The sequence below is a fragment of the Pecten maximus genome, chromosome 1 (genome assembly GCF_902652985.1).
Source record: "Pecten maximus chromosome 1, xPecMax1.1, whole genome shotgun sequence".
NCBI lineage: Eukaryota > Metazoa > Mollusca > Bivalvia > Pectinida > Pectinidae > Pecten > Pecten maximus.
Window position 1 is genome coordinate 41,777,538 of NC_047015.1, and position 11,335 is coordinate 41,788,872.

Genomic DNA, 11,335 nt, shown 5'->3' on the forward strand with positions numbered 1-11,335 from the left:
TGGGCAATTATTACAAAAGACACGGAAATTATGTTTTTTTATGCATTTGATGTATACAGGTATTCTAGAATGTTATCATTCACAGATTGTAAGATCAAAATACGTTACTTTTCGTTAGTTCGTTTTGCAGGACGATAGATTCGAGTGACTGAACAACTTTCTATTAAGAGATTTTGATCTGATCCACATTTTTAAAAATACTTCAGAGTATCTACTAATAAGGCACCAATACAATGTACCTACTGACAAGTAATCTAATAGTGTATTTACTGACAATGTATCCTAGCAATATACCTACTGACAATGTACCCTTACAATGTATCTAATGACAATGTACCCTTACAATGTATCTACTGACAACGTACTCTTACAATGTATTTATTGACAATGTACCTATTGACAACTTACCATTACGATGAACCAACTGACAATGTACCCTTACAACGTACCCTTACAATGTACCCTTACAATGTACCCTTACAACGTACCCTTACAACGTACCCTTACAATGTACCCTTACAATGTACCCTTACAATGTATCTACTGACAATGTTCCCTTACAACGTACCCTTACAACATACTCTTTCAATGTACCCTTACAATGTATCTACTGACAATGTACCCTGACAATGTATCTACTGACAACGTACATTTTACCCTTATAATGTATCTATTGACAACGTACCATGACAATATACTTACTGACAACATATCCTAGTAGTGTATATACTGACAACTTACCCTAACAATGTACATGCCGACAACGTACACTGACAATTAACCTATTGACAATGTACCCAAGTAGTGTATAACTGCCAACGTATCCTTGCATCGGTATAAAATAAAATAAACCGTCCTGTTAACGTTCTTTTCCAATTTGGTTATTTTGAATAATATCATATTTGTAGGAAATGTCAAACATTTACTGAATAATATGATTCTTTTAAAGGACTTATATTTCTGTAATACCCATTCATCACAATATCTAAGGCATATTTATTAACTTTGATTTGATTGGGCAAATAGCTTAATATCATCGTTATTCCCATACATGTCAAACTGGATAGATTTGTTTTCACTTTATTCAATGCTTTGTTAGAATATATAATTTAAGTCATTATAATATCTCTACTTTAAACACCTAATTAAATGCGATGGTGATAGACAATAAAAGGTAAATCGGGGAATCTGCTTTATATTCATTTGTGTTGTGATGCATATCCAAAAAAAAGTAATCTCTCTAATACAACATATTGACGTTAATGGAGCCATGCTGTTTTCTTCATTACACGAATGATGGTATGATAGATATGTGGTAAAATACAAACTACACGTTGTTATATATACTGAAGCATGCGCTCGCTTCGTTAGGTTGGGTATATAAGATAGTAATTGCGATGTACAATAACATCTTTAATATGAGTTAATGCGTAATAAAATAAAGTTTCAATTTTCTTTTTCCTGTAAAGAATAATCTAATACTTATGGGTATGGAAGCATTGATAGTACTTTAAATCTGTCTGGTTCAGATCACTGTCGAGTGTCGTTGATACGACAGAGCCGCATGAGATAGCTGAACTGAATGGTGCTGTCGGCTGCTATTCTTGATGACAGAAGGACAGTTCTCCATAAAATACAGTTTCCTCGGATGTAAAGTTCCATTCACAACTACAATTAGTTTAGTTTACTCACTGATGATGACAGGTAAGGTAGTACATATATTAATAGTATTTGATAACCTACACCGCTTTTGATAGTGTTTATGATGAAGTCATGTTCTGCGAGGTTTCCATTTGCCGGTATAATCATGTTTCAGAATCTTTGTTTCGCGGTAGAATATGTTTGGTGATATTCTCTGTTTTACGGTAATAATATGTTTGGTGACAATCAATCTTTACGGTAAAATTAGCTTTGGTAAGAATCTCTGTTTTACGGCAGTATCATCCTTGATAGGGATATGCTTATGCAGGAATATGCTTGATGATAATCTGTTTTACATTAATATAAAATTGGGTAATACTCTGTTTTACTGTAGCGTCATCCTTGATAAGAATCTCTGTTTACGTAATAAGAGCGCAGCTGTAGGGCGCCGAAGGCACTCGAGCGAAACTCTCTAAATACTAGAAAACAGTACCTCCAATAAGACTTGCCTCTCTTCCCATACATACGAACAAAGAAAATCGTATGGTCCAAAAACCGGAACCGGAATGGCTCAAATCCGGATGTAGTATTCTCATGGACAAATAATCTTGAACAAATATCAACACCAAAGTCTCACTATAGCGTTTTAACATTAGTTATATATGACTTTTGTTTTCAGATGAAAATTAAATAACAAAACAGTGGTATTTTTTCGGTTTTATTTTTATCGTGTCGTCCGTAACCGATCGGGAATTACCGTATGTCATCGACTCCATTCACGTCTGACCTAAATATTGTACACGGAAGACACGCGAGTACGTTGGAATTAAACTCAGTATAGTCATTATTTTTGTATGCGGTTCCAGTCTGATCTGATCGAAGGTAGGCATTTGCCGATAACATCAGCACTGTGTTATGATCGATTCTATCGTAAATATTTAGGCCGCCTTGTCGATTTGTTTTCTCAGCGTTACAGTAACGTTACGCTTACGTCATAGGCATTTAATTTAAATTGTAAACAATAACATGCCGAAAGACAACTAGGCCTATGCATAGAAAACAAGTGCCTGTAAGTTACGTCCCAGCTTTTTTATTGTTAGTTACAGATGATGCGATATATCATATGTGTCTGACTCGCATTGTTTATTAGAAGCAGGTTATATTATTAGCACAGGGGCTAGTAACGATTTCAAATGTGTCGGAGTAATAGGCCTACTAGGCTATATAGTATAAGCCTATGTGATAACCATAGATTTCTATCGTTTATGAAATGCAGGCTCTTAGTACATGTGCAGTTAGTCTACATTAGTCAACAGAAATAAACATAGATCAACATCGCAAATATGTAGGTTGTATCCAAAATAATGATTAAATTTTAAATGAAATTTATCTGAAAAATATTTCCTTTGCAATGTTAATAAAATTATTGTTATATTATACTGTTATAGATCAGATTACTATTGCTAAGTACAGTAACTGTTTATTTCACAAAATGAATGCCCGAAATTTATAAAAAGGAAAACAATCTTTTGTACTCAATGTCAAAACATACAAGGACTGTTTTTTGTGTTCTTAGGTGTTCGAAGTTCAAACACTTTTTCATTAGCCCTAGGGATCCACTTCAAATATTCAACATGGATAGAAGGATCTTCAATTCAAGTCCTTTAAAGTTAATATAATTTCATGCGCCTTGGGTTTGTAGTTTTTTTTAGGTGAGGGGACTCGGGCTATTAGTTTACTTTGCAGTAATTAGGGAAAATACAAAAACAGAAATTATATGGAATATTGCTATTGGAAATAACACAAACTTGATTAGAAGTATCAGAATGGGAAATCTGTGCAATAGTATGCATACACATACTGTATATATATATATATATATATATAATTAAAAGTAAATAATGTCCTTGTGATGGATATACATAGTAATAATAATAAAAAAAACACAAACCAGAAAATCACAAGCGCTTTCACATGCTTTGAGAGCAAGCTCTTCAGGTGTAATGAAAGGGTTTATTTGTGACGTCATCACCATTGGTAAACAATTAACCACGTGTCCGCGGCAGCATTGTATGTGAGAATACTTCGGAATGTGGTGACGGTTCATAATACAGTTCTGTCGTCATTTCTTGAGTAGTTAGAAGGTTCGGACCTTGGTCAGAATTCGTGTGCACCTGGTGTGGGATGTGATAAACAGGAAAATCTCCTTATTCCGGCAATCCTTTCATTTGTGAACAATAGACCACTTTCACATTCGAGTGCGCATGTGCGATATCAGTTATCCCCTTTGCAAAATTTTGACGAGGGGGCAGCCTGAAGTGTCAAAATACGGTCGTTAACGAGGTTGGTATTTCCGCTGCAGTATCGTTTATCCGACGTTGTCAGCCCATTTTAGTGAAAGTTGTAAGAAATATCATCAAGGAAGGCCATTGTTATATTCAGTAATGACATGCTTGAGGGGGTACATGGAGCTGTCAAAACCGTGCAGAGACGCTGACATGTAAACAGCAACAGCAACAGTAATCCGCCATTGTCATCGTCACATTTTAGTAAAAGTTGAACTATTAATAGTCCAGGATAATCGTATGTATATAGAGACATGTCTTTCGTTCCTCCATCAACGTAAACGATGTTGTTTTTCACTCGAGATTGGTTTGTTAACACTGTCAGCAAATACATGGACTACATCATTAAAAAATGTGCCGGAGAAATACTGCCACGAGTAACTTAAAAAGTATTTGGTAGAAAGCAGGGAAAAGAAACGTTTGATTAAGACTCTCTGAGAGCTTTTAAAAGTTTAAAAGCTTTAAAGTAATTTAAAGACGGATATGTGCAAAAAGTTAAAGACAGCTACTGTAAAAGATGATGCGGTATCACCCAACAGCAAGGCTCAAGTCATGGCATCAATGGCCCGTAAACATTACACCGTGTTTACAAGTATCAGCTCCTCTTCTGGACTTGTTCTTGGCGGATCATGTGAATGTGTCGCCGGGTATGTATAATGAAATAAATAATTTTATATTGGTAATCGTGTTGACTTTTTCAAATCAAAATTGTGCATACCTGTAGTAACTACTGATCATATATGTGTATAAATTTTGCAAAGCAGTATATTTTGTGTAGATTACTGAATCTAGCTATATTAACCTTTTTGAGAATAGAATGAGGTTGATTTCTATAAACAAGCACTTCCACACACATTGTGACACCTGTCAGGTTGTGTATATATATCCCAATTAGCCTATCACCTGTACACTATACAGGGAGTGTTCCTTTGGTACCTGTGTGATGTTAGTATACACCTAAATGTAACACACACACCCTCCTTCACAAACAAAGGAAAATTTCAATTAGACTTGAAATGTGAATACCTGTACATTTATTTAATACTAATCATTATACTTAATTTTTATAACAGTTTTGCCACCTAATGCAAATAAGACATTATTTATTATGCATATAAAATATTATATTTTTCTAAGTAAACCCTAACTTAACCATATCTTTTTCAATTGATCACTTTACTGATTACATTTTGTTTTCATTTTGGAAAGGAGAAGCCTGTAACCATGTTGCGGCAGTATTGTTTGCCCTTGATGATTTTGTGTCAGAAGGCTTAGATAATGTACCAGATGATGTCACGTGTACTGATAGGCTTAAGCAGTGGAACAAACGCTCAGAAAGAGTTATTCAAGCAAAGACAGTAGCTGATATAAAAGTACATAAGTAAGGAGTTACAATTTTAATTTTGAATTAAGTGTGTGAAATGTACACATTTCCACTGTCAGCTGTCAATACTTATGACAAATTGCATTGTGAAATTTTAACCACCTTTTTTTAACTGGGAACAATTATTACAAATAAAAAACAATACAGAATAATGATTTTTAGTTTTTTGTAAAATTTTCAAATTCCAGGGGGGGGGGGGGGGGTCCAGACCCCCCTCTAAATCCGCGCATGTTCTGTTTACAAAGGTTCTGTTGCAGGAATGCCCTAAAACCGCCCACGAAGGAAATCGATCCTTTACCTAATGCCCGGATAGACATATCCATGGGGCATCTGATAGTACATATGAAAACCTTGTTCCGTTCCGGACATGCCAGAACGAGGCCATTTTGTATCAAAGTCGTAAATACTCACAAGCACACTTTATCATGTATTTATAAGGTCAAAATGATATTTGTTTGTAAGGAAAATTGTACTAAACTTACATTTATATATCGGGCAACGTAATCGGATATCGATTGTATGAATCTTTTCGTTAGTTTCTGTGAAATTTGACATCAAACATAAAAAAATGATATTTCTCATAAAGTTGAATGCACGTTTAAACGGCATTTTGTCTAATTCAAACCCCGAGTACTATCGAATTTTGTCGATAGAAAATATCTCCATTCATTTGTATAATCCATGAAAAAAAATTGCGCTTCAGAATTACTGGATATGCCTCGTTTTTGCAACTTCTATTAGTCAACTCCCCATAAATCTTCATACAGATCAAAGTGCTGAAAACACTGCATGCTAGTGAAGACATCTGGTCCGGCAAAGAAATACGTTGAAATATTATAGGAAACACGATTGGACGAATTCGCCTTCAAGGAAACTATTTGTTTCAAAATTTTTGTCAGGATAATGTTAGTCCCTTTACCAATTTTCCTATCTCCATGACTTTGTTGTACACCTAATGTACTTTGTTCTTGCTCATTCAGCTCATCATGTATTATTTGTGTATTTAGAACTTAATATCATATATATATGAGTATTATTTTCCTTCACAGTTACATTCTAGACACTGTCGATCATTTTTGAAGAGTGACAATGACGCTACGTTGTGTATATCAGAAACATGCAATGTAGTATCTTCCCTACATTCTGGATTATATGTATTAGTGGGCTATTTACTTCAGTGGCATAAACTTGGTTGGTCGAAGTGGTTTTCGAGACTGACTATGGACATTTAGACCCCAAGGTAGAAGAGAACACTGGCGATATGAGCACACATACCAACAGTCCTCTGACCGGTTGGACACGTACAGTAGTAATTCTGTATTGGTGGTTGTTCGGTAACTGAGTACTGGATCCATATGTTGTATTTCGTTTGCGATTGATGACGAGATCGGGTTTGACATCGAATCAGGTCAGAAGAGTGTTGGTATGCCATGACTTCATAATCTCCATCTGCTGTCAAATGTTCCGATATGTATCCGGGGGCCAACTTCACCTGGTACGTCCCACATGCCAGAGTTTCTAGATATTCTTGGTCAAGACGTGGGAACTCGAGCTGGGCTGCCTCTAGCTTATGCCATTGGGATTTAGCTCTCCGTGATAGGTCTGGCTCTTTCTCAACACGCTATACTAGGATGTTGGACTTGTTTAGAAGTGACTTCATCTCCAGAGCAACTTTTTCATCTTCGGCTGCTTTTGTTGATGAAGGCTGATATATGGGTCAACGTAGCCAATTCAGACATGCCGTGACACTTTTCAGAAGACTTTCGAGATTTTTGATGAAGTAGTTTGATGTGAGTTCAGTTTTTAAAAAATCTGAATTGCTTGAAACGAGAGTGATAACTTTCGACCATCCATCTTGTTTTAGTGATACACCTGTCTGTGTTTGCCTCTATATCATGTTGACTCTGTCCAGGTTTGAGAAATGTCGGCATGTGAGTCTCGTATCCCTCGTCTGATAGTTTGCTCAAAATGTCTCGGAAACCCCTGTCTACAATTACCTGATCATCTTCCTCTAGGATACCTGACAGACTTTGTAATGAGGTAAGTATCTTGTCAGTGATTTTGGCTTCATTATCATTACCAAGAAATGGGCCGACAGTGTCTAGAACGTAACCGTTAGGGAACACAATACTCATAAACTTCACGTAGTTGCGTTTTTTTGACCGCAGTAACTTTTCCGCTGAAACTCATGTTCTTCACTTTTGCCGATATATATATATGTACCATCCAATATTACAGTGACTTTGTTGCCGAAGAATGTTTTTGTGAAAACTGTATTGTGATCTAACGCTTGCGCCCTAGACACGTGATCCGGACCAAGATGTGTGGGAACTACGGCTTGATTTAGAGCATCTGTAACTATCTGGAAAATTCTGCTGACGCTCGATTTGTGAATGCGGAAAAGAGAAGCCAACTAAGTGAAATATATGTCTGTTTTGAGTTTAACCCAAAGCAGCAGAAGGGCATTCTTAGATGACAATGCTTTTGTACCAGTAATATGTTCGGAACATGCATCGTGTATTTGATTGAATTGATTACAATCCCAGCCTGTCCAAGCTTGGCAATCTTCATCATCCATGTTGTCGAAGTTTAATACAAGCGGTGACAAGTTATTGGACATGTTATGTATGATTTTGAGTAAATCGTTGATAACAGCTGGTGACTTGGTGGCTAAGTGATTAACAAGTTTATCCCTCCCTGTCAAAACTGGCTCAATGTCAGGACTGATATCCTTACCAAGAGGATGACTTGAACACACCCTGGAATTCTCAGGCATGTACAGTTTATATTTGATAAGTAGCTGGTGTCTTGCTTTCTCACTGATGCAGCTAGAACTCTTCATGTTGTAAGTTCGACAAATGCTACATTTTCTGTTCGAAGAAGGGGCATAGTATAAATCATCTACAGAAAGATACCCGTCCAGAGTGTCAGATTCGTCAATAGAATCATCATTGTCTACGGAAGCATTTTTCCGTTCCGGTTCATTGGCATTCTCGGATGCAGGACGTTTCTTGAGGTATCTGAGAAAGCATTTTGGACACATCTTTGCTTCTGTTGATTCAGAAAGTATGACACCTTCAGAAAGGAGAACATCTTTCATCCAGTCCTGAATTTTTCGCGGATTTTTACCATCGCCAACCTGGTTGTACTTGAACTTAACTTTACATCCCAACCCAACGCAGGAGTTCTCCATTTTCCTATTTGAGACAAAGACAACTTTACTACAGAATAACTGAACTAAATAGAATTATAAAACGTAACAGCAATTATAACAACACGCCGAGCACCATTCGCGGTGAGTAGTCAAAAGACCCAAGTGGCAAAGGGAACTTTTGTGTGGCACACCCCAACGGAGGAGAAGCTTTGAAGAAGTACTGAAGACGAAGATGGTCAAGTGAGAACATAGTAGAACATAATACATTGCCATGGACATTGTATGAAATCATTTTCATAATAAATCAATACGTTGTATTATTGTGTAGACAAGGACCACTTGTATCGCCCGTGCAATTTTTCCACATACATTTTTCAACATTGAATTACTGCCCTTATCCAGTGATTCGGCACTTCTTTCTTTTGCTGGTATACAGAGGGATAGTCAAATATGTTTTTAAAACACTAACATCGATAGTACTCGCATATTATCGTGCCGAATTTGCCGCTTGATTTTTAAAATGGTATTTTGAATTTGATGAAAATTTTCGAATTTTGGTTTTCTACGTCATCTTGTACTAAACTCGTTTGTTTTTTCATGGTCAACTGTTGATCAGTTTAAACTACAATGTATGTACAATACCTAGTCGTGAGAAAACCTCTCAGTGACAAACAGAAATACCACTTATGGGTCTGTGAAAAACACAGGTATGCTTGTAAACGAAAAAGTGAAGTAGATGGCGCTATGGGCGCGCTTATGGGTCAAGTGGAAAATAACATCTTGTTCCATATGTATTTTTCATAGCTTTACTGGAAAATATAGTCGATTTCAAGAAATCGCTGTGGGCGGTTCTGCAACAGCACCTTTGCATAGGAAATATATAAAGAGCTTTATTTTACAATTATACAAGGATTTTCATACTGTAGCCAACATATATTGTTTTACAGGCGCAAGTTTGGCTCTAAGGAGAGACCCAAAACGACAAAAACCGATCCACGACATCCAGCAGACAGAACTGTGAACCCAGAGCCCAGAGAGCAGTTATTCAACAGTATAAAGAAAATCCTGCCTCAATGCGGTTTTGGAAAATATGGTGTTCCAAAGGTTTCTGCTAGCATATTAAGTGAAAGTCCATGAAAAAGTACAATCAGTACAAATTTCATTAGTGCACATCCTCCAAGTTTGAAAGATATCAAAGACGCGTGTGAGGATTTTAAGAAAAAACTGCATGTTTCTGATGAAGACATTAAATAATTTGATTCCAAAACTATGTCTCAATCAAAATCAGCCTTGTGGCACCAGGTCCGATCAGTTAGAATCACTGCATCAAAATTTCATTATGTGGTTAAAAGGAAGTCGACAACAAATCCAACATGTTTGTTAAAACAGCTACTTGGTTATGGAAGCTCTATTCATGAAGCTTGCAAAGTTTTACCATGCCTGAAATTTGATGAAAATACACAGGTCACCCTTAATAGCAAACATGCATATATCACACAAGTTATCGGACAAATGGCGGTGTATGGAATATCCCTGTGTGATTTTGTCTTGTGTACAAAGAGTGAAATATTCGTGTAAACTTTAGATTTTGATGAAGATCTCTGGATGGAGTATCTTCCAAAACTTGAATATTTCTATAACAATGCTGTCCTTCCAGAAATTGTATATCCTTCAGTGATGTATGGCAATGAGCCATTAGTGTTGGAGTAATCAATTTATGTTTCTTACATATTAGAATGACTTTAACAATCTAGAACTGAGCATATATAGCATATATTTTGTATTGTAACATGTTCAGTAATATCTCTTTACATGGACCATTTTTCATTATTACTGATGAGAATAGAGGATTTATTTGTGAAAAATGCAATTTTGTTTCTAAAAGCCTTGCTATTTTAAATGAATTGTAAATACTGTTATTATCCATGTAAAGAAAGTTCACTGTACACATGTATAGCAGTCAGATAATTGTGTGTTGAGTGTTTACCAGAAATGTAAATATTAAAAAAACACTTAAGAATTTTATGCATCATTTATAATACGCAAAGCTTGGTATCAGCAAAACATACAGAGATATAATATAAATATTCAAATTTTGATAAATGTTGTAAAGCCTGACCTTGGTTCTCAGTAACTGTAATAGCGATAATCAATATTGACAGAATATGATTATATTGTTAGAGTTTGTAATGCTGGTAGTATATTTACTGCATATAGAATTTCCTTGTACATGTATATATTGATTATGAACATTAAATATTCACATTAAATATTATTTTGAAGTAACATTTGTGTTTGATTTAGATTTTCATTTGTTCATTAGATATATAAAAACAGTCCTAAATGGATGAATTCAATCACAAGTGGTTTGAATTATGGGAGTTTGAAAAGTTGTTAAAATAGCACATGTCATCCTTCGTGTGCTCAGTAATTCTGAAAGTTTTTTCGTCACGCTGACTGGCAACTTTCCACAATCTTCTCCGATGTGCATTTACAGGGAATCTAAAGAACGATACTACTTAATTCTTTGATCTACGGTTACTACATCCATATACAGAACAATGATCATGACCGCCCATTACATAGGCCTAGCTTACACGTTAACCCTAGGCCTCCGCCATACTTTCTCGCTTGCCCCCTCAAATACAAGTAACGGATAGTCACGCGAGATTTCGCTTAGCGTCCCTGTCGTAGTATAGGTTACGGCGCATGCGTACTTGAATGTGAAAGTGGTCTATTTGAACTTTTTTTATATGGGGGCCACCATCTTGTATTGAATTCAGCACTAAACATTCATCTAAATTTACAACA